The following is a 24,944-nucleotide window of genomic DNA, read 5'->3' as shown; positions in this document are numbered from 1 at the left end:
TGAAATTAGCCCCCCCTTGTATGCCCCAGGAACCAAATCTACCCAGAACTTTGGAAAATGGTACAAAATACACATCTCAAAGATTTGTCATCAGGAGAATATGTGAACATAATATTTTTTATTCTCTGTCTCTGTGTCTCTTTCTCTCCCCCCCTCTTTCTTTCTCTCTCTGTCTCTTCCCTTGTCACATGATTTCTCTTCTGTGAGGAGTATGTCTTCAGGCAAAGAGATTCACCTATAATCAATTGTGAGTCCAGTAACAGACATCACATGGAAATGATAAGTGTCTTATGACAATAAGGAAAGAAAAAAAAAACAAATGATACTGAGACGTTACATACAATAAATATGTACTGCAAATGTCAAAAACAAAGAAACAAAACAACAATCACAGTTGTTTGGTTCATGAGCACCATGATCATTTTTGCAGTTTTTTTCTTATGCCATTTTTCCTTTCTACATGATTGTGTTTTAAAGTCTCCTTCATCTTTCCTCTTAAGTTTGTTACCGTCTTATTTCCATCATTCGTATTGACTCTCAGTTCACATTTTCGTTCTTCCCTCTTCTCTTCTTGCCTTACCATTACATTTTGCCTATCAGCTCTTGTTCTCCTAGGTAACTCCAGTCTACAGACATACAGGCTTAGTGCATATTGGTAGAGTATATGAAACAAGACTGTTCTCATGGGTAAGTATGTATTGTTTATCAAGATGCAAGTGTAGATTTGTTTTTCTTAGTGAATGCTGGCCTAGATGGGTTACTACTGATCTACAGGTAAGATTATTCTAATACTTTTAAACTACTGCCTGGCTACCTATGTTTAAAATAATTTTACTGACACTCTATGGCCTTACTTAATTATAATCTCATCAGAAACTGAACTAGAAAAAGAAAAACTCTAGTCACATCTCTGGATGCATCCAGAAGTTGAGGATAAGTGCATTGAGCACCAGAAGTGTCAGGATACAATTGCATAAGTAAATGTGATTTGTCAAGTAAATGCATTTTACAGGGATGCTATAAAATTTTCAAGAGCCTGGCTCCACTGAGAAAAGGGGACAATAGGTTTCTGGTAAGATTTTAAAGGAGGAAGAAACATTCTGAATAATTTGAGAATGCTCGCAAAACACAATTTAAGTTCTGGCCAGATGGAGTAGTTTACAAGTAAGAGAAAGAAATATTTCCATTAAATTCATGTTCTTGCTCTCAGTGCACACAGTGACAAACATTTATAATATAATTATATATTAACTAAAGTTTGAATAGTATTTTAAATAGGTTTATGTTTCTAGATTTTAATTATTAAACATTATTCTACAGATCAATTGCTAATTAAATTAATTAATTAAATTGCTAATTAAAAAATATAAGTCATGATCATTACAAAAGTTATCTCTGTCATCTGAATGAACCTTGAAATGTAGATGGCTGGTCCCCAAATGTGAATGTATGGAGGTGTACAGACACACAAACACACACACACTATACCATTTATTTAAATTTATTTTTGATAATTTTATGTATGCTTTTAATGCATTTTATTAGCCATATCCCATCTAAATCATCTGTCCCTCCTCCCTATATGTCCCTTCCCAAGTTCATGTCTTGTTGCTCACAGGGTTTAACCTCGAATGGTCTAAATGACTGTGGGTATGGGACTATCCAATGGAATATTATTCAGACATAACAGAAAATGACATTTTCCTATCTGTCATGATGTGAGTGGACCTATAAGTTATTATGCTTAGTAAAAAGTCTCAATAACAGAGAACACACGCTTGATCATTCCAGTTATATGACGTGTCTAAAGCAATAAGAAGCAGAGACAAGATGTTGAAACCAATGGTCTCTTTATTCTGGTGAGTAGGAGATTAAGACAAACCTGAAACCAGCAAAAGGGGACACTAGGGGTGAGGAGCACACAGCTCCTTAGTTAGGTATTATTCTGTTTGGCCTACATTAGTCATGGTTGAAAATAATAAAGTCTGTCTTTAACATCTTTTTCTTCCTTTGATCCCTCTTTTCACCATAATTATATACTAAACCAAATAAGTCAAACTATACAATTTTGGAGACCAGTAACTTTAATTAGGGACCTTTCCTCCTTCCCAATTTCCTTTCATAATATATATTTAATTGAAATTTCTAAGATTAAGTTCCTATCAATCTCTATTCTGTCGAGATACATTCTCACTTTTTATTTTATGCTCATACAGAACTCACTATACAGACCAGTCTGGTCAACAAAGTGTGATCCTGCTGGTTTTGCCTCCCAAGGGCAAAGTTTATAAGTATACTTCAAAGCAATCACTTGGTAGAATCTCCAAAAATGAAACCCAAGCTTCCATTAAAGTTTCTGGTTTGTGTGTAAATCTCAACAAAGATAAATCAAAATTACACCATTAAAAAAATATCACCCAGCAACTTAAGAGTAATAGAACATACTGATTTTGGTGGAGATAAAGCACATAGAAACCTGATCCATGCAATCCCTTAACAGCAATCCCAGAAATTTCCCAGGAACTTAAGTTTATTTGTAAGTATTGTATGACCCTAATCATTTATCTTCACCTTTTGCCACAACTGCAGCTCAAAGTACATTGAGAAGTTTGGCAAATATATTCCATTGATATCCTCCACCATGTGACTTTTTGAATCTAAGCTGTGTAACCTTTGGTGAACTACCATCATCCTGCCTCTTTTATTTTTCAAAATGTTCAAGATTCATATCCATTAAAATGAGTTTTCCTATTAATTATTATTGCTAAGAAAACTGCCATAATATCTTTTAAGATAATTTAAATATTCAAACAGATTTAATGTGTGTTTCACAAGTTAAAGGATATGGAGAAGCTACTGTGAGATTCCTTTAGCTTTCAGAAGGTGAGCCCCCTCTTACTCTTACATAGTCTTCTTTGATATTTCCTCCCTCTATAAGACACTAAGCAAGATTCCTCACCCTTCTTTTTAAAATCTTCTATACAGAATTTTTTTCAGAATAGATGTACTAAGAAAGTATAGAATTTAGCAATCTGATGTAGCAACTTGAAGTGGAAAGACCATTTCAGAACATAAGCTTTCTAGAATGTACTTATTTGAAATTAAATCACTTATTGTCAAAACTGCTGGTTTATCTCAAATTACCCTTTTTGCTTAACTTTGCCAATGACTTGTTTCTCACCCGTTTTTCTTTCAGCACATGTCTAACTTCCCTAACTTCTTGCCATATCTAATGTAAACATTATATTTATTCCTCCTCAACAGATAGAATTTGTCTCAGCCTGCCATTTAAGTTTATGTCTCCCACCAAAATAGACTTTCAGGTGATATTCTTGTAAGTACTGACTTCAAGTCAAAGGCAATTTCTTTATACAAATTCTGGGTCATGACAGTCAAGTTCTCTGTGACTGGCCATTCATGGAACACAGACATTCAGCAATGTTACTTGAATAGATTACATTCTAGGAAACAACCTTCTTAACAAATCATTCAGACTGAATCAAGGTCAGGGCTTTTGCAGTGTCATCCCTTTTCTGTAAGGGGCTTTATTATATCAGACAGTTTTCAGTGGGAACTAAAATAGTCTTCTAAGTATTTTGTGCTCCCTGCCAGTCTCCCTCTATCTGATAATCAGATATTAGAGATTTATGCAATCGTATGTCTGGGAGGGATGGGAAAATATCCTTTTACTTCTTTTCCCTGAATGCTTGAAATACACCATTCTTAAACTGAGAGAAAAATTATCAATCTCCCTCTTCCATTTTTATCAGGTAAAATGCCATCTTAAATGAAAGAATTGATTTAATTTGTTCTTTGGACAGAAGTGCACAGATTGAGGGTCTATTTCACCAAAGGAACAATATGATATTTAGTAATCTAATATAAGTAAGTCAGTTTGATGACTGTATTTCTGTTTGATATTCAAATGTTATTAATCTAGGAGCTATTAAGACTGGGGCAAAAAATTAAAAAACATAGCAACTGTATAGTTGAAAAACAATTAATTTCAAAAGACTTCAATTTCAGAATAACTGTGATGATCTAACTGATACTTTTATCAAAGATAGAAGACTGCAGTCCCCTGGGATAATACACACACACACACACACACACACATATGTATATATAAAACAAAAATTATACTAGAACTATCATACGTCGAGTTGGGGAAATGTATAGCTTATGGTATTTTGTGAATTATGTAAGGATAAAGTATAATGATAATAATGATAACATGGAAGAATTACCTTATCTGAGAGTCATCTGGATGTCATAAAATAAGTAAAATTATAGTATTCTACTCACCTTGATTGAACTTTGTCTATTTCATTTAAGTAACAATGATTAAATGTCAAAATCATCAAATAAAAGGACATTAATTTAGAAACAAGTTGCCTATTTAAATCAGTCAACAGTTAAACTGTCACATAGGGAAATGATTGTATACAACTTAAAAGAATTTACAAATACAAACTTGATAGTAAATGTCTATTGTTTTGGTAGCCTAGTTCGTTGTTCATAAAGTTTTAAATTTTCTATAACCCAGATTATATGTTTTCAAACACAGGAATTAATATTATTATTATTATTATTATTATTATTATTATTATATAGGTCAGATGATTTCTTTTTAACCTTTCATAATATTCTTTTGTAAGGTTGACTGTGACAAGTGTCAGATCAAACCATATATGCTTACAGTGATGCCTGCTAGTGTTTTAAAGGGCAATTAGCTTACAACCTACTTACTTTGCTAAGTAGTGCCCAGTTAAGGAATGATAATGCCCATATCTTTCCTTCTTTTTCATGACTTTATTGTTATCAATCAGAATTTTTAGAAATAATAAAATAAAATGTGATATAGGGATTTTGGATGTTCCTGCCCTGTAGAAAGTCAATTAGAAACCTTACACAACTGTGTGATATTGTAATCATTTGAGAGAAGTAGAAATCAAGCAAGGCTAACCACAGACTTGATCTTCAATGTGAGAACGATAGCTGCTTTCGTCTTTCACATCAGGGCAATCACAGAAAACTGTACTTCTAATTGTACCTGACAATAAGTCCAATTCCAGTATAATAGGAGACTGTAGGGTGTTTTGCTGGTTAAATGCTACTAACTAGTTGTATCATAAATTGGAACACGTTTTATAATCTTGAGAGAAAGCTCAATATGGATTGACTAGAACCTCAAGAAGAATAAAGTGGGAAGTAACAAGGGAGGTTCTGATGTAGACGTGACTGGTACTCCAGGGTGTTTGTTAAACTGCAAGTGTGGAGAAGTGAAGGAAGTCCCTGAGTAAGGGAATGCTCTGGAAATAATTGAGAACTTTCATTTTGAAAGTGTTTACTTAAACAGAAAAAAGTTTAGTTTGAGACTATATGTGTACAAACCTATTGGAAACATGGTATAATCATAAATTATGAGTAAAATTGGCCTTTCTCCAAAAAACAGAAAATAAGAGAGAGAGAGAGAGAGAGAGAGAGAGAGAGAGAGAGAGAGAAAGCAATGCAATGCGAAGAGAGGAAAATAAATCAATCAAGAAAAGGATGCAAATGAAGTCTGCTGCAGCTGTATATGATGAGCGAGATCAATCGGTGTATCAGAATCGCGCGTGTGCACACACACACACACACACACACACCAATTTAAACTTTTAAATTTTAAATGACATGATTAAAAGAGGTCACTGGTTGAATAAAACCCGTACAAAGGTATAAACGAAAACCGTTCAAGTTTTCAAACTTCAGAGACTATTTCTTGATGGCCCTGGGTCAAAATGGAATAAGTTGGATGGAATAAGTTGGCCTGTGTATCCCACCTCTGCCTTCGAAGTACTTGAAGACACCGGTATATGCTACAAGTTCTGACGCTAACTGTGTTCTGTGAAGTTCTACTGTACCATAGTAATAGAATAATATAAGAATAGTTACATACAAAAGATGACGTGCTTCAACTGGTGAATGACTATAGAAGGAGAGTTGCTGGAAGCACATCAGAGAGGACCACTGGTGCCTTTGCAGCTTTAATGCACACAGCCTTTAAAACTCGGCAGCAGAAGTACATCTGTAATATCTTAGTTTCTAGAGTAACTCTTCCCACCTAAGACAGTCAAGAGCCACAGAGCAACAGTTTGACAACAGCGTCCAGAAATATTTTATTTTCTGCTTGCTTATCTTGCTAATCAGAAATGTAACTCTGGTTAAATGTGTGTGATCTTCTCTATTGGTTAGCACACATTGTCACTTAGGACAAAAAAATACTTTTAGGGATTTTATGTGTCACAGAATCTTTCTCATGTACCATTGTTCCCTTAGCTACTGATATCTGAATCCACAACTACCATTCAACAAAGGGGAGAGTAATGCATATTCTAATCCAAATGATAGGTTTTGTTTTATCTTGTTGCTGTTGTTGTTGTTGTTGTTGTCTTGGCCTCATGCATCATGGTTAAAGTCCATGGAAACTCTATTATTCATAAAGTATTTCACTTAACATTTTTCTCGTTAGGCCAGTTGGCATGTACCTTTTAATCTCAGTACTCAGGAAGCAGAGATCAGAGGTTTCTAAGATTGAAACTAGCCTGGAGCCAGTCCAAGGCCAGCCGGAGTTACATTGTGAGACTTATCACAAAAGTTACTTGATTTTTAAAATTCTAATTCATGTAATAACTTATTCAACTTATCTTAAACCAGAAGAAATAAAACAAACTCTTGACAGATATATGATAAGATAAAAACTATTAATAGCAATAATAAAATAAGAATTGATCATTGTTATGGTTAATATTCAGGAAAGTGGACTGAGTTGCTGAATATGGTATTTTATCTGAAAACAATGTATAAGAAGTATACTATACTTTCATTTTGACAGGAGGAAATATCTGTATCTGCTAAGATACTTATTGTCATACAATTAAACATACAATATTAATAATACTTAGGTACAGTATGGGACAAGTAATAATCTGTATTTTTACAAGCCAATATATTTCATTATTATTATAAACCATTAACACAATTGAAAGGTACAACACATATGATTATTTTTAATGTTTCTCAGCCATATGTATTCATTTTTGAGAGCTCTGTTTAATTCCATGCCTAATTCATTAATTGCATTGTTTGTACTCAACACATCTGGGAAAACTGTTTGGAAAATATGAATCTAGGAATAGCTAAACTGCTGAATAATTAAAGTCAATTATAAATGTCTAGAAATGCTAAATGACAAATATCCCTCAGCTACCTCAAAACAAAACAGACCTCCTCAAGCTGCTAACAGATTTCATAGAAAAAATTCAGCTCATATTGTCTTTAATGGTGATGGTGGGTTGTGGTGGCACATACTTGTAATCCATGACTCTGCAGACTTAAGAAGGAGAATTCCATGTTACAAACAAAAGATCATAGGTGTCAACTTAAAATTGGAATACATAGTTTGAATATGACAAAGGTCATAAGAAGAAAACTTTGAATGCGACAAATTGTTGAGTGAGCCACTTGAAATCTGATGCAGGACTGGGATGCACCAAGCCTTTGACAACCACACTGCAGCAGTGACAGCAGTTCTTGAAAGAAGTCTAAACAGATGTATAACTATCTTCTAACCATTTTGTCTGTAAATAATCAAGATAACAGAGAGCATATTCTCACTCAGGGATTGGCAAAGCAATGTTTGTAACAGATTTATTTTTATTAGTTGAAAACTGAAAACAGCCCAAATGAGATGACCAACTGCCAAATGCCAGAGTAATACTGTGCAATCCTTTCTGACAGTAAGAAGAAACTATCTAATTTTGATAATGTGGATGTATCTCAGAAAAATTTTTCTGAGTGTAAGATTCTAGATGGAAAGAAGCATGTTTGGCATGAGATTCTTGGTAATGTAAATAAAATCTTCAGCAGATTAAAAAAAGGGAAATAAAATCAATGGTTATCTAAGGGATGGAAGAATGGAGGCGGTGTTGCTAAAATATCTAACAGACTAATGTAATGATAATAACATAGATAACCAGTGGGTACTTAAACATTAAGGGTTGTGTGGCTGTTGGGTTGGGGCCAGGTAAGGTTAAGAAATGGAAAAGATTGGGCTTCTTGTGCTATCTAGTTTTATGACAAAGTGAGACAAGCTAGTGGTATTTTAGAATTGCACTTAAGAAAATGTTTCTGGTAGTGTTTATTTTGGTTTGTTTTTGACTCATGATTGATGTAGGAAAGCACAGACCACAACATAGTGACATCATTGCATCACTGCATCATAATATCACTGCATCCCTGCATCACTGCATCACTGCATCACTGCATCACTGCATCACAGCAACACTGAATCCCTGCATCTCTGCATCACTGCATCACTGTGTCACTGCATTGCTGCATCACTGTACCACTGCATTGTAGTATCTCTTACCACTGCATCTCTGCATCACTACATCACTGTGTCACTGCATTGGTGCATCACTGTACCAATGCATTGTGGCATCTATCTACCACTGCATCTCTGCATCACTGCATCACTGTGTCACTGCATTGCTGCATCACTGTACCACTGCATTGTGGCATCTCTCTACCACTGCATCTCTGCATCACTGTGTCACTGCATTGCTGCATCACTGTACCACTGCATTGTGGCATCTCTCTACCACTGCATCTCTGCATCACTGCATCACTGTGTCATTGCACCCCTGAATCACTGAATCCCTGCATCCCTGCATCATCACTGAATTGCTACATCGTAACATCACTGCACCACTGCACTAATGCATCGTGGTATCTCTCTATCACTGCATCTCTGCATCACGGAGTCACTGCATCACTGCATTACTGTGTCACTGCATCCCTGCATCACTGAATTCCTGCATCCCTGATTCACTGCATCATTGCACTGCTGCACCACTTCATCACTGCACCACTGCATTGTGGCATCTCTCTATTACGGCATCTTTGCATCACTGAGTCACTGAGTTGCTGCATTACTGTGTCACTGCAGTAGGCACCATCCTTGGGTAGGTGGTGTTGGTTGGTATAAAAAAGAATTCTGAGCAAGCAGTGATGAGGAAATCTATAAGTAGCATTTTTCCTCGACCTAAGCTTCATTTCCTACATCAAGGTTCCTGCCTAGAGTCCCTGCCCTGATTTATCTCAGTACTAGCTGAGAGCTGTTTTCTTCCACAATCGCTTTTGTTGTTGATATCACAAGAGTCAAAATGCTGATTAAGATACTATTTGATCTTATTTTAAACAAAATATCACAGTGTAACCCTGGCAGGCCAAACTTGGCATGAAGATCAGAAATTCACAGAAATCTGCCTGTCTCTGTCTCATAGCGCCAGGATTAAAGAATGCTAACATACCTGGGACTGTGGTACTTAATATTTAAAGAACACAAATATTTTATCATCATCCTAATTTTTTTAGTAATTATATGTATTAAATCATGTTAAAATAGCTAATACTGATATTTTGGTATAAATAGAAGTAGGTGAAGGCTATGATAAATAAATTGACCAGTAATTCCTAGCTTTGGTTTGTAGTTTCTTATTAAAAATTCAAGGGATTGCTTAATTTATCAATTCTTCTTGTCTGTATTTATCATGAAGAAATAGACATAGTTTAGTGAGAGTCAGTGGGCTCTAGGGAAGTAAGGCATTAAAAATCAATGACTGCTGTCATGTAATCTTTGTATACAGAGGAAAAATTAAGGAAAATTGTTTCATAGTCAAATAGTGTTAGAATCATTACCTGGGGTTCATTTAATGCACATGAGGTGACAGCTATTTTATTAATTAAGAATAATAACAAGAACAATCACAGGATAGGAGAGAAAGACATATAAAATATCTCAAGTGGCATATTAAGAAACCCTGTCAAGTGAATGAAGAAATATTTCTAATTGGGAATGTCATCTATGAATGGAAGCACCAAACAGAAGTAAATGAAATGAGTAATTTTCAAAGACAAAAGGCTAGTATTCACAATAGATTAAAACTTTCACATCTATTTATATGTAAATATGTATACATATATATTTATTATTAATTAACGTGTTTATCATCTGTTTATCAATTTTCCATTCTCTCTCTCTCTCTCTCTCTCTCTCTTCTATTACTGTCATCAGACCATGTATAAATCATCCATCATTCTATGCTCAATCTATTTATTATCTATAGTCTGTCTACTATGTTTATTTTACTATATGCTAATTCTATGTGAGAGTAGATTTCATTATGGGATTTTCATATTTATAATGGATTTTGATCATTTTCATCCCCACTACTCTCTCTTGTACCCTATCCACTCCTACTTTCCCTTCACTTTCCACAAAGTCCCACTTCTGGTTACATGTCTCTTCTATATGAACTATGTACTTGATAAATTTGCTCTACTTCATAAGCTTAGTAAAAAACAAACCATAGTAGTATTATCCAGACTTTAGCAATTAAAACTGTGATAAACCTGAATGCCTATAAAGAGAAAACTTCATAAAATGGCTTGACTTATCCAATAGGAAAGGATTGTAGTTCTATAGCACTGATTACATTAAGTTATTCCCTTTAACTTGTGGGGTTGATTACCCACAATAAGGTGTCATTAAGTTGTTTCCTGAATTAATACTTGATCTTTCATTCCATCAAAATGTGTATAATATACACTGGTCTCTCTAATGTCCTTTCATTTATAGGTGCCTTTCAGTTGTGATTGCTATTGCTTGATTTCTCAGCCCCTATTATTATGTGAAAGTACACATCATTGCTGCTAGACTAATTTCAAAGCAAGCTAGTGTTTTTCCTCTAAAAATCTCTATAATTTAATATTGCATAAGGTGTAAAAGCTAGGGATATGTGGCAAGGACCTTTGAGGTATTTTATAATTTAATTGGCCTTTTCTTGTCCTTTTTTTAGAATACGCTGCAGATTAAAGTAGGCATTGTGGTTTCCTGGAACAAAAGAGTTATCTTAAAAACATGTCACAACTGCCTGGGAGAGCTAGTAATAAAGAGCTGCTAATAAGCAGCTCAAAGGTACCTCAAAATAACCCTACCATGAACATCCTCATCCCTTAGCCCAGCCTGCACACATCAAAGAGAATGATACAGAGGAGAATTACGTATTGATTATTACCTGCACTTTTATGTTGGGATCTTTTGCTGTGCACTATTCGAGAAGCTTAATATGTATAAAAGAGGGGGATAGCTTAAGTGTCATGAAATGGATAATGGCATCCTGTTATTAATAGAGTGCCTCTATCTTTATCTCATGGGCTGGGAAAGATGAGGGGATGCTTTCATCCTATTATTTTTGTTGTTGCCCACATAAACCTAAATTTGATTAGATCTGGGTAGACATGCAGAATCCACAACATAAGAATGCCTTCCAATAAAATTGCATTTGTAATAGACATATTGGGACCTTAAGGTGAACAACACTAACTAAATTGAGAACACAATAAATGTTAGTTATGCTACATGTCCCTTGCAAAGGAGATTCATCTCATCATTTTGTTCCCCAAAAAACCCGTTACACGCACACACACACACACACACACACACACACACACACACACACATATATATATATATCTCCATCCTATGGTGAGAATTATATGCTATTAAAAGATACTAAAATTGAAACTTCTAAATTGGCATTATCTATAAAATAAGTAAACTGGTTAAGATTCAAGTGTGTGTACCTTACCTAACTCCTGTTTCCCAGTCTGTAGGCACATGGGCACTGAACCACAAGCAGTCACTTGCAGTGAGGCTACCTTCAGATTTCACAAATCACAATTTTAGAGTCAAGCAAAAGGATATGGGAATTAAACATGTGAGTCATAGAAACTAAGAAATTAGAGCAAAGGCTCCACTGAAATTAATCTATAAACTTATCAAAAGCCATGAATTACTCCTAAATTGTACGTTCAAGATGGAGATTACAGATAAAATGTCAAATGGAAGAATAAGAAAGGGCTGTAGGATCACAAGACTACTGTGTGCAAAGTAAGGAGATCTTAACTCTGATGTGTGTGTATATCTGCCCATCGTAAAATTAACAAATAAATAAATAAATATAATGATGAAAATGATCTGGAGACTGAAAGACCAAGGAGAAATTTCAGCTTCTTTCAAAGTCAGGGTTGAGAGGGCAGCAGAGTTTGTAGTTTGAATACTCTCATGTTAGGGTAGTTTCTGAAAAACTTGAAACATCCTTTCAACAACGCAAAGTATAGCCAAATGAATGCAATTCAGGATGAAAAGACAACCTAACTAGCTGGTCAGATAAAAATAAAAGAAAAATCCAAAAATTAAAAACAAAAACAAAAAACAAAATCTCTACAAGGTAGTTCCTGGAATGATCAGAGCACAACAAAACAATGTTAAATGTTTTAATAAGTAAGATATTATGACCACTCTTTAGGAAAAAACAAGACATTGGAAGAAAGTTAAAAGAAAACTTAGATGTGGAAATTGTAGACAATCCTTACAGAATAGATATTCAACTTACGTCAACGACACAGAAAAAACTGTTAACTTGAATCAATATGATGAATCAATCAATACCAGTATGTGTAATGATAATTCCAAAGCAAACAAGCAAGCAAATAAAAACAAACAAACAAACAAAGAGATCAATAAATAAATCCACAGTGTTTGTCAGGAGAAAATGCCCTGATTGAGTAGATTTAATAGCAGGCTTAATAAAAGGCAAATAAAGATTTCAATTAATATTGAAAACATGTAGCATAGACTATTCATTAAGAGTTGCAGAAAAATGTCGTAAGAATAATTAATGGCAAAATACAGCCTTGTATTTCATTCAGCAACAGATAGGAGCAGGCACTAAGACTCATGGCCACCCATTGTGCAGAGCTCAGGAAATCCTGAAGAAGAGGGGGTGAGATTGTAGTTTAAAGGACATCACAAGAAAGATGCAACAGAATCAACTAATCGGAATATAGGAGCTAACAAACACTGAAGAGATAATCAAGGAGCCTGTATGGGTCCAACCTATGTCCTCTGCATATATGTTATGGCTGTGGAGACTGGTATTCCTGGGGGACTCTTAATAGTAGGAGTGAGTGCTGCTTCTGACTCAGTTGCCTGCTTCGTGCTGGGTTGCCTGAACCAACCTTGATATAAGGTATGTGCCTAGGCTTATTGTAACTTGATATGCCATGGTGGTCAATTTCTCTGGGAGGCTTGCCCTTTTCTGAAAAATGGGGGAGTGGTTTTCGAGAAGAAAAAGGGTTGGGGAAAGAAATAGGAGAAGAGAATGGAGGGGAAACAAAATTTGATATGTAATATGTGAGAGAAGAATAAATAAACAAGCACTCCAAATATTACATAGAATGTGTATATGCATACAATCATATAATTTTAAACTAATGCTTTTCTTACGTGGAAAAAACAGGTATTTCAGAGAGAGCAAGGAGGGATATATTGAGTTGAGGAGTTATTGCAGAGAAGAAAGAGAAGTGATATAATTCTATAATAATTATAAAACAATAAAAGGAACATTGGAAATAAAAGAAAAAAATGAAAAAATACTCTCGGAGATGTTCGAATGGATAAAAAATGTTCCAATATGTAGAGAATACACACAGGATAGCACAATAAGGACTTCTGATGTGCTTTATCAAATGGGATGGAAAACATGGAACTGTAAGTTTAAAGAACTCGGCAAATTCCAGGAAAGATTAATAGACAAACTCAAAAACATATTACTGAATCATTTCAATTAAGGCCACAAGCTCCTGTTACTGAGAAGCTAATTAACAAAATCTTTACACATCTGAGTTATCAACATTAACAAACCGTTTTAGGAACAATGTATTCTAGCCATGTGAGTAATAAGAGTCAAAAAATAAAGAAGTTAACATTTAAAAGCCATCAAAGAAAACCAGCATATTAATTACATGTAGTAAAATATATACGTTATCTTAGTGCATTGATAATGACTCTACATATCGGCAGAAGAGAAGCACTTTGTTCTGATGGGAAAGATTTTGGTTAGATATTGTCCTGTTTTTTGGTGCTCAGGCTAGTATCAGCTCAGTCTCATGAATTAGAATCATGCCATATTTCTACAAAAGTGAGATTAAGGCTTGTACTAGCATGCCAAGTTTAGGAGCACACTAATAATACAATATTCAGTAGTTTCTCATTAAATTTTTAGACAAAGAGATATCTGTGTTGGTAACTTTTCCTCCATTTTGAGGAAAATGACTTAATTAGTGCAGTGATAAAAGCAGGCATGGCAACTAAAACATTTTATAAGTTTATTATTCTATATTCACAAATGTCACAGTTGGTTATGCAGACAATCCAAAGAAGTTTAAAAACTCCTCCAGAAACTGTCATGGGACTTTAGCTATAACAGTAGGCAATAATTAGAGAAAACAGAACTCATCAATAGTTGTGTAAAAAAAAATCCATAAAATGATATATTTTATAAATTATTTGTAAAAACTTTATTTAGTAATATTTTTTACCAGAAATGAAAGATGTCATTAAAAATTAAAGCCTTATTATAGTCAGGAAGCAGAACAATCTTCCAAATATTTGAGTTAATCTAAAGTTTTAAAGTAAGTATTTCTGCAAGATTTTTAATGATAATCAGTGAGTTATAACTAATATAGAAGTAGATGTTTGAATCATTTTAAGCAATAATAATAACTTTTAGCAGAAATGTTACAATATATTGCTTGATTTCAAGTTTCAGCATTCTTCATTATGAATTTATAATGATAAGTACATTGCTTATTTTGATTACATAGGGGAGAAAAACAAGTGAATTAGAAATAACAGAACCCTATGTGCACATAAGATGCAGTCTGACAACATATTAAGCTGCAACTAGAAAAATAATACTGTCAAAAAATTTACGTAAACCCTACTAGTAACTACACTGACAAAAACAATTAAGCTGAATATCTGCTTCAGGTTGCACACAGAAGTTTTATGAATCATGAGACAGATTAGAGAAAATGCATACGTGAAAACCACTTAAAGAAAAAGCAGAAGGAACCATTAACAAATGTGCCCATAGCTGAAAGGTGTTTTTTGTTTTTTGTTTTTTTGTTTGTTTTTTGACAATAGCTCAAGTGACCAATATTGAAAGATGAAGATATTGGGAATCATCAAGATTAGAATATATATTTGTTACTTGAAGCACAGAGGACACAGTACTGTACAGACTTCAACATTTCCTATACTCCACACCCCAAACTACTGTAGAAAATAAAGCTTCTAAAACTGTCTAATGTTGGTGATTATCTTTATTTACAATATTTCTGATACAACCGGAATCACTCTGGTTTGCTACAGTGAATCCAGGGTATTTCTATACCACAGTAAAATGTGTCAATAGATTCTGTCCTTTCCATATGCTGCATGCCATGGCATGGTATGAGCACTAGGAATTATAGCTTTGTTGGCAAAACAATTTTGTACTTCTTCATTCTTTCAACACAAACCATACAGAAGAAAGAGTAAATTCCTGCCTTCCATGAAAAAGAAGGAAGTAGATGTCAAGTTGTTGAATTGAAATCTCAGTCCATTTGCCCAAATGGTAAAGCCTGGACCTCAACAAACTGCTATACTGACTGACTAAAGACTGATATTTGTGAATGAAGCACTGGGGTGAGCCTAGAGTAGAGAAGACGCATGTTGGCCTATGAACCATACATATACACTCTCCTAGTTCATTACCATTAACAACCACACATTTGGTGAACTTTTAGATTTGAACCACTAGCTATTGCTGAGACAGACAAAGCATACGAGCTGTAGATTTATAGCAATGTAAACTTGAGGTGTCAGGTAGGACTGAAACAGTGTAAGTAAATTCAGCAGACTGCACAGAATTTCTGGAAGGAGGGGTACACACAGAATTATATCAGAACGATTGGAATATATACTTAATTTTGCAGAATTACTACATCTTAATGCAATGTTGAACATTTTCAGACACCACAGCTTTAACATACAAAATAATATACCAATATTCATTCATAAATTAATATGTTTAAACTATTGGACTTGGGCATAAAATAATTAAAGAAACAACCACCATCAAAAAAATATGGAGAAATATTTCAATATTTTATTTGACAATGACAACAGAATCATTACACTGACCAAAAAAAAAAAAAAAAAAAAGGCAAACAGAAATTCTTACTCTAAGAATGTATGCTAGGACAAAGGAAAAGAAAGCAGGAGATAACATAATTGTGTTATAATCTCAAAAAAATAATAAAAAAGTGCCAAAGAAAGGATATAAAAGGAATAAATAGAATAGACCAAACAGAGATACAGTGACCTCTAATATGGATTATGTGAAAACATTAAGAGAAAATATGATAAAAGTTAACCTCAGAAATATTTTTGACCACAATAAAATAATAAGAATTCAAATTACTGCTACTGAAGAAGGAAATGAGGACACAAGTGTGACAGAAAACTTACAGGGAAGAAAAGCCAGAAACCTACGAAGGAATTCCTGTGTGTGTGTGTGTGTGTGTGTGTGTGTGTGTGTGTGTGTGTGTGTATGTGAGTATATGCATGTGTGTGCACGTGTTTGTGTGTGAGAATGTGTGTGTCTGTCTCTGTGTGTGTGAAAGTGCATATGTGTGAGTGTGTGTGTGAATATGTGTGTGAGAATGCATGTGTACTTGTGAGTGTGTGTGTGTGTGTGTGTATGAAAGTAAAAGAGCTGCAGTCAGAAAAATCAGGTTTAAATCAATCACATTTTATAATTAATCTATAAAGGTAAAAGCCCCAAATAAATTATTAAAACTACAGTAAAATAATGGTAAGAATGTTCTATTGTTAGTAAATTTCTCATTAGAAAATGTACAAACTACAGTGCAAGAGAGGAATGCTTACAGAGATCAAGGAAAATAATATTGCCAAACAATGAAACTAGACCTAACATAGCTATCCTTTAGCAGTGAACAATGATAATAATAAAAAAAAAAAGTAAAAAGCAGTAACAATGATAGAGAGACGCTGTGGAAAGTTTCATGCTTCGACCAGATGTGTCCTATAAGAATTGTTATAGAGGATTGTGGTGCAGGAACATGACGGGATATAAGGGCTTCTGATGTCATGGTAATGAACAGGAAGACTCAGTGGGATCTCTTTGCTAGATCCTCCATGGTACTTCTGCCTAAAATTCTATAACTAAGTATAAGATACCTGACACAGGAAAATATCCAGGAATGAAAGGAGATTAAAAGAGAATTATTTAGGATTTATGGCTTGCTTTTATAGACACAAATTCTTATCAAAGTGAAGAGAGGAATAGAGCTTAGAATCGAGGAAGGAGAAACATGACCTTTGAGTCCTCAGCTTTTTTTGTTTGTTTGTTTTTTCCTCATTAGTGATTTCTGAGCCCAAGTATTAGTAAATTTGAAATATATTTAAATATTTAAATTAATTGTAAATATAATAAGTGTGTGACATATATTTAAATATTGATTACTACCTACTAATTTTAATGTCAATATATACAAAATAAACCTTAATATTGACATGTGATAATATACAAACCTATATTTTAATATTGCATTCTATAACACACGATAGTATTTTTCTCTCATTTCAGGTGTTAGTAAGATATTTAATTATCTTTTCCATAGTGAAGTTCATATTATTATCATTGCTTAGGGGACAAGTCTTTCTCCTCAAAAATCATCTTTTATTTTCTGTTTGTTCTTTCTTGGTCCTCTTGGCTAGTGATTCTTATGACATATGGTTTCTAATGTGAACATACTAGAAGTTGGAATGACAACTAGAAATATCTCGTTTTGTTTCATGTCTGATATAGCATCCAGTCTCCAGCAGCCAAATATATGGAAGCCACACAGTAACAAGAGCTCAAGCTTGTCCATCATATTTGTCCCTTTGGACCATGTTTTCTAGATTGAAATTAGAAAGGACACAAGGAGATTAATTTAGTAGCGTCAAATTATTTCTCTGAGGAGCATGATTAGTTTGTCATTGATAATTGTCATGTACTTCACTCAGTACCTTCCCAAACTTGTTAGTTATTATTAGAGCTCATAAAATATTTTATATCCATAATATTTTGATCGTGTGTCTTACAATATCCCTGTGACAGAGAATAAAACAGGAGATAATGCCATGTCTTATCACTGTGCAAAGAAAATCATGGGATTTTATAGTATCAAATAAAAAGTCCTGTACCCAAACCAAGATCAATTTTAGCACAGATGGGCATTTTGTTTTATAAAATATGCAGGACTATAGTTCAGTATCTTCAAGAATCCTTTTTTTACTTTGTATTTTATAAATTCCTGCACTATTTGGTTTTATCCTAAGTATCTGGGTTAACTTGTCACTGTTTCCTGACCACTCAAAAAGTGTTAGGTATAGGTTATATTTCCTGGAATAGGCCCTTCGTTAATTCAGACACTGATTTGTTATTCCCACAAATTCCCTTCTGTTACGATTGCCCTAGAATATTTTGTAAGCAGTAAGCATTGTAGGTCAAAGGTATTGTGGGTGGATTGATGCATATGTTTCTATTTTGTTAACCTGCAGAGTACCTACCCATACCAAAGACATTGAGACCTTGGGGTAAAAGATCTATGTAGACATCATATTGACCTCTCCATGTTCAATGAGTTGTGTAGATGTTGTCTTGAGCAAGAAAGGCTTGCTGTCAAATTTTGGAGAGCAGTCTATTGTCCTCTCAACAGCCTGAGTTGTTTGGGCATTTTAATGGGGACATCTTTGGCCAATGACTCAATTGGATATAGCCCAGTACCAGTACTGGAAGCATCATTTGATGACAATGGATGGCCAGTTGGGACTCTGTCTCCTTAATTATTTGGAGATATCATTACAACTGCCTTCATATATTTCCACTACAGTGAACTTCCTTGCTACCCATTTAATGCCTCTCAATTCTAGCTGTCTTTCCCTGAATTCACCTGTCCCCAGTAGGTCCTGACATTCCAGTCCTAACATTTATACGTCTGCACTAGGTCCTCAGTATTTTTATTATAATTTTCAGTTTAGTGTTTTTAGTAATCTCTTTAGTGTGTGGATGAGTGGATTTCTGGTCCTTGTGCCTTCTCTTGGACTCTTCCTTTTGTTGATTTGCCTTCAATGTGATGGGTCTCTTCTATCTTATTATATTTTATTTCATTATATTTTGTTCTTATCTCTTTGAATCTTGCTCTTTTCTAATGTGAGACAGAGAGTAGCTCCAGATGGACAGAGAGGTAGGGAAGAACAGGGAGGTGTAGAGGGAGGGCAAACTGTAATCAAGATTTATATGATAAATAATATATTTCTAATAAAAGTGAAAATGTTCAGAAAATTACTCTTAGCAGTTAGAAGTTATAGACTTTAAAACAATTTGGATCAACATACTATCTCTATTAAAACATCTATGTAACATATATTCAAAACTACACAGTAAGCTTTGTTTTGCTGCATAGTATTGATAATGAATTTGTTTTATAACTACTGTTTCCTTGATTTATAAGCTCAGGTTTCCAAAGGATCATTCTGATAGTCCATTCTGGTATTTATACACTGCAAATGTACAGCATGTATAGTGAAGAAGTGTATTTCAAAAGTTAATAACTGATCTAAATTCTCTAATCTATATAATCTGATAATTTTAAGGACTCCAAATTTTCATGAGTGTTATGTGTTATGTTTAAGAGATTAGAGCTTAGTACTGGAAAAGTAAATGATTACACATGAACATCTACCAATGAGCAAATTAATCCTCAAGTCTAAATCAAATGTCAATATAGAATGCCCACAGGGCTTATAATAATTCACATGAACATAAATTAAACTGGTCATAGATATGCCTATAAAAGATCATAGACAGATTTCTAAATAAGAAAAATAGAATTTTGAAATCATTAATTTTTACACAAAACAAGAAATATGAATATACCCTGTCAGGGTAATCACAGCCAAAATTTATTATAGATATTTTAGGTTACATAATTTAATGTATTCTGCATGGTTCAAGTAATTTTGCAGACATTTACACATCACACATTTTAAAAGCAAGAATAATGTTTCTTTTAGTGACTGTCTTCCATATTTTACTAAGATCCCACATGTCTCTGACAGAACATTAAGCATTATAAATATACTATATGTTATTAACTTGGATTTTTTAAATTGTAAAAATGTTTACAAATACTTCCTCAGTGTCTATTTTTAGTAAGTTGACTGTAACTGTTTCATATATTTTAAATTATACATTATTCACATCTCTAGATCATTTCTATAAGGGTATAGAGATAACACACATATGAGAACTTGGAGTTTAGATACCAATTTTCCACTCAAAACCATGTGTGCTGCTGTTATTACTGTGTTAAAAGTCAGAAGACGTGAGATCCAGGGGACTCACTGGTTAGTCAATCAAGTCTGTTAGTGAGGTCCAGCTCCAGTGAGAGTCTCTAGGTCAAAAACTTATAAGAAGACGCCAGAAATCAACCTCTAACCTCCACACATGTATACACCTGCACACAGAACACAAGCAGACATTAAACTTTGAATCAATTATGCATTCAGGAGCATTCACTAGCACACAGCAAACACATGTGCATACATGCATACACTACAACTCATAAACACAAAGAAAAATTTTAATTCCTTCTTTTTAAACTTCCCAAGCTTAACTCTCTATGCATACAGATTATAGATTGTTCATTCTTGTCCCTTTTATATGGTAGTGGTTCCAGACCATGAAATAACAATTCCAAGTCTTTAACGTTGGTAATAACTGCCAGCTTGCCCCCACAGTCTGACAGATGCTGGGCTTCTCATTACTACCTTTCTCATATTTTCATGATATAGGAGTTGGCACACAAACCAAAAAGAATCTACTTTTTCATCAAACTCTTTCTTGGGTACTTGCCAAACACTGTGGCCCATGTTCTTTCTTTTGCACCATTTCATGAGCTCAAATAGCCATGATGTGTTCTATTTAATATGTTCTGGCAAAGGTTACTCGAAATAGCTATATAATCATCTTCCAGCAACACTCTATTCTCTATTGTGAAAGATGCCCTGATGTTCCCATATGTCCAGAAGGATATTTTAGTTTCTTTTAAGTTTTCTGCCAACCTACTCATAATAATGTTAATATATTAACATCAGGTCCATGGCTATTTTCTATGTCATCCATCTGGACTTGTCTTCTATAATAGGCAAAATTTTATGAATGGTAATAATACGTTTTCCAAAATCTAAAATATCTTGAATAAAACTCCTAAAGTGAAATATATTCCCAAGTATTGAACATTTTATTAAACTTGAGAGAGGGAGAGGGAGAGGGAAAGGATTTGCTAAAATCTATATTCCCATCTTTGTTGCCCCAGACACAGACTTGTAGCTCTCTTGGGCCACTGTCCCCTGACTGTTACATGGCAGCTATATTCTCTGTCCTGAAGTACTCAGTCCTGGTGTCTTGGTTCTCCTTCTGGCATGATGTTAAAGAGAGAGCGCTCCTTCAGCAAGGCCAAGCCTCCTAATCATTTTCAACCATTTCACTCCCTGGTGACTAAACCATTAATTATACGAGCATATGGGAGCCATTATTATTCAAACAACCACAGTCATGATGTTCTGAATGCACCTGAGGGCAATAATCCAAGGGAAATCTTCCTGATATCTCACGGAGTTAACTAACACTAAAATTAGTCTGGTACAGTACACTTAATTACGTGATTGACATATGTGTGTTTTCTATAGTGTTATTACATTTCTTAGTAAAAGCATGATAATTTAAGTTTTCATTTATTAGACAGAATGATTTATGACATATTACAAATATTTTATATAAAATTTATAATAATAAATATGATTTAGTTTACTCTCTTTGGACACATTCAATTATTTTGTTCACTAGTGTTGAAATTAAGTTTTATTAAGGTTTTGGTCATTACTGAATGAGATTAAATTTGAAAACTCCTAAAATCTATAAAATATTGTTGAAATAACTGGTAAATTATTTACTACTTACATTAGTTTTTTAAAGTAATATATCAGTTTCATTAGATCATGCATTTGTGCACAAATGTATGTGTGCATGTGTGTCTGTGTATGAACTCAATTGTGTGTATGTGTGTGCCTGTGCATGAAAAAATGTGTGGGAAAGTCAGAAGACAACTTTTGGGAGCCAGTTCTCTCTTTCTACATGTGTTCCAAGGATTGAGCGTAGATTATAACACTAGTAGCAAGTGCATTTATCCACTGAGTCATATTATCTGACTACTATATTGGTTTGAATAAATTAAACATCAAATATGTCTTAGATATAGAAGATGTTGCATTAGACAATTATATGTTAATTTTTGAACGGTGGTAATGTCTTGTCACCTACTCATTACTTTGATTTTTCACTTTTGAGAGACCATCATCTAAAATGCTTAATAGGTTCCATACGATTGTGTCTTCTTTTTTTCATATGTTAGTGCATTCTGTAGCAGAACAGGTACTGTAATTATCTTTTGGAAAAATATTACTTTATAGTTCCTTGGCCTTCCAGGAACATCAGCTTAGACCTGGTGTCTCCAATTATTAAATTTTCATCCACTCTGCATCCTGTGATCATTAAATTAATTAACTTCTTACTTCTTTGCCTTTGTTTTTATTGAGTTTACAAATGACCTGCTAATTCGCAAAATAAACAACCTACAGCAGGGCAGAGTAAGGCTTCTGCATTGCTTTCCTCTCAGAATAAACGTACTGTGTATATATTTATCCATTAAAATTGTATTTCTTTGATAATGACAACAATACTTACTCATAAATCTATCTTATACCAGGATCTGTATCCTCTGCCATTTCGTGTCTATGTTCTGAGAGGTCACAGCAGATGGAGAGCAATCATGCCCAGGCTGTAGGTCAGTGGTGAAACAGTTGTCTACTATACAGGAATCCCTGTATTACATTCCCAGGAATTCAAATCACAAACCAAACTATACAAAATATATTGCTTCATAATTCCCAAACAACTTTGTTTGCTTAATTCTTTTTTTGTTAATGTTAGCAATATTTATTCAGTCATGCAAACAAAGCCTCTGCTTTTATAACTTCTCTGTCTTACTAATTATTCCCGTTTGTTATCAAATGTTATATACTTTGTTCTCTGAGTAATTGTTATACCCATTTCATTCTGTTTTTACTCATTGTACTATTTCATGTGTTGCTTTTAAAATATGTTGGTATTCAATTAAAAAGACAGGTAAATATGGGCAAAACACTCTTAAGCTTATGATACAGAAATGCAGATGAGAAACAGTCATATATGAATTATTCACTTCTTTATTGCTATAGGAAAACAAGGCCATTAAATGAGCTCTGTAACAATGATGACTTCACGTACACAACTGTGAATCCAGTGGAGAATTCAGATGTGATGGCTTCTCTTTTCACATGCCATAGCATGAATACCTTGGGAAGAATAAGATACTTATCTGGGCCATGTATTGAGGTTTCAAGACTTCACTTGTTAAATGCTGAAATGTTTAGAAAGGTTTTCTGATTTTAGCTGGGATACTTAGCTTCAATATCTCCATATGTCCTCACCACACAAACAGATTTGACCTCAGAGTAAAGCACTCAGACTTTCTCTCTTGTATTAAGGTTATGTATAATATTCTTGGGGTTGCATAGTGTAGGTGTCTAGTTCTCTTAAAGGCAGACAAGAGTGAGAATAGTACTATTTTCTCAAATTCTACTGGCCAGAGCAAGCTACATAGTAATCTTGTGGTATATGGGAGACATTTTTGAAGTCTCTTAGGAGACACCCACACCAATTCAACTATCTTAGAATTCTGTGGATGCTTATATTTTGCCACAACATCTTTAGTTCTGTAGGAATAATGCCTTCTTTTATCCTCTCCTTCCTTCTCTATTTTCTCATGTTAAATTAACTCAATAGCCAGATAACACATCTCTTTGTTTTCAACTACAGCTTGTTTCCCTTTATATTTCACACTATTCACAATGGAATCTTTAAAGTTGAGAATGTTCTATCATTGTGTGTGTTTATTAAGCTACTCAATGGTTCTGCAAAAGCTCATATGAAAAAGGTCAAATAGCAGATACCTTAGTATTTAGTACACAAAGTACTGAGTATGTTTTGTGGAGTATTTCTTCTCTATTCTTTACATCTAATCACACCCTATCTATCCTCACTCTCTTGATGTGTCATGTTGACTTATACCTATGTATAAGTTAAATTATTGTAGCCTATATTCATATAAGCTTACAATTCTTCCTTTTGTGCTTACAAATTCACCTCATAGTCTTCATTTCTACTTACCATCAGACTAGTTTGTGTGGCCAACTCCTTGAATTGTCCAATGTGTTGGATGATGCTACCAGGAACTATATACTCATTTTTTTCTATAGTATGTGAATTGGCCCTTGGAGATATTTCTCTATCATACACACTGTACAAAATTTTTCTTTTTTCTCCTTTAGTGTCACTGTTCTATTTGTACATGTGTGCCTTTATTCAAAACTCCAGTCTTATTATTTTGCTAATTATGTGTTATACAACCTGGAAAGACTAATTTTAATAAGAACAAAATCTTTGTGTCTTTACCTCTATATCTCTAAGATCTAACGACATTCTAGGAATCCAGACTCTTGTTGAAACAGCTAACACATATCACTTGTAATGTGCTAATTGTTCAAGTAGTGCTTTGTACTTGTCAACTCATTTAACAGCAAATGTTATGAGCACTACAGGCAATACTATTGTCTCTGCTTCCTCTCTCTCTTCCCTCTTCCTCTCCCTCTCTCTTTCTCTCTGTGTGTACATATTTCTCTGTCTGTGTCTCTGCTACTTTCTTTGTGTCTGTATGTCTGAGTGTTGGTCTGTTTCTCTCTCTCTCTCTCTCTCTCTCTCTCTCTCTCTCTCTCTCTCTCT

Source organism: Grammomys surdaster, unplaced genomic scaffold, assembly GCF_004785775.1.
Source record: "Grammomys surdaster isolate TR1022 unplaced genomic scaffold, NIH_TR_1.0 126271, whole genome shotgun sequence".
NCBI lineage: Eukaryota > Metazoa > Chordata > Mammalia > Rodentia > Muridae > Grammomys > Grammomys surdaster.
Note: the sequence above shows the minus strand (reverse complement) of the source record.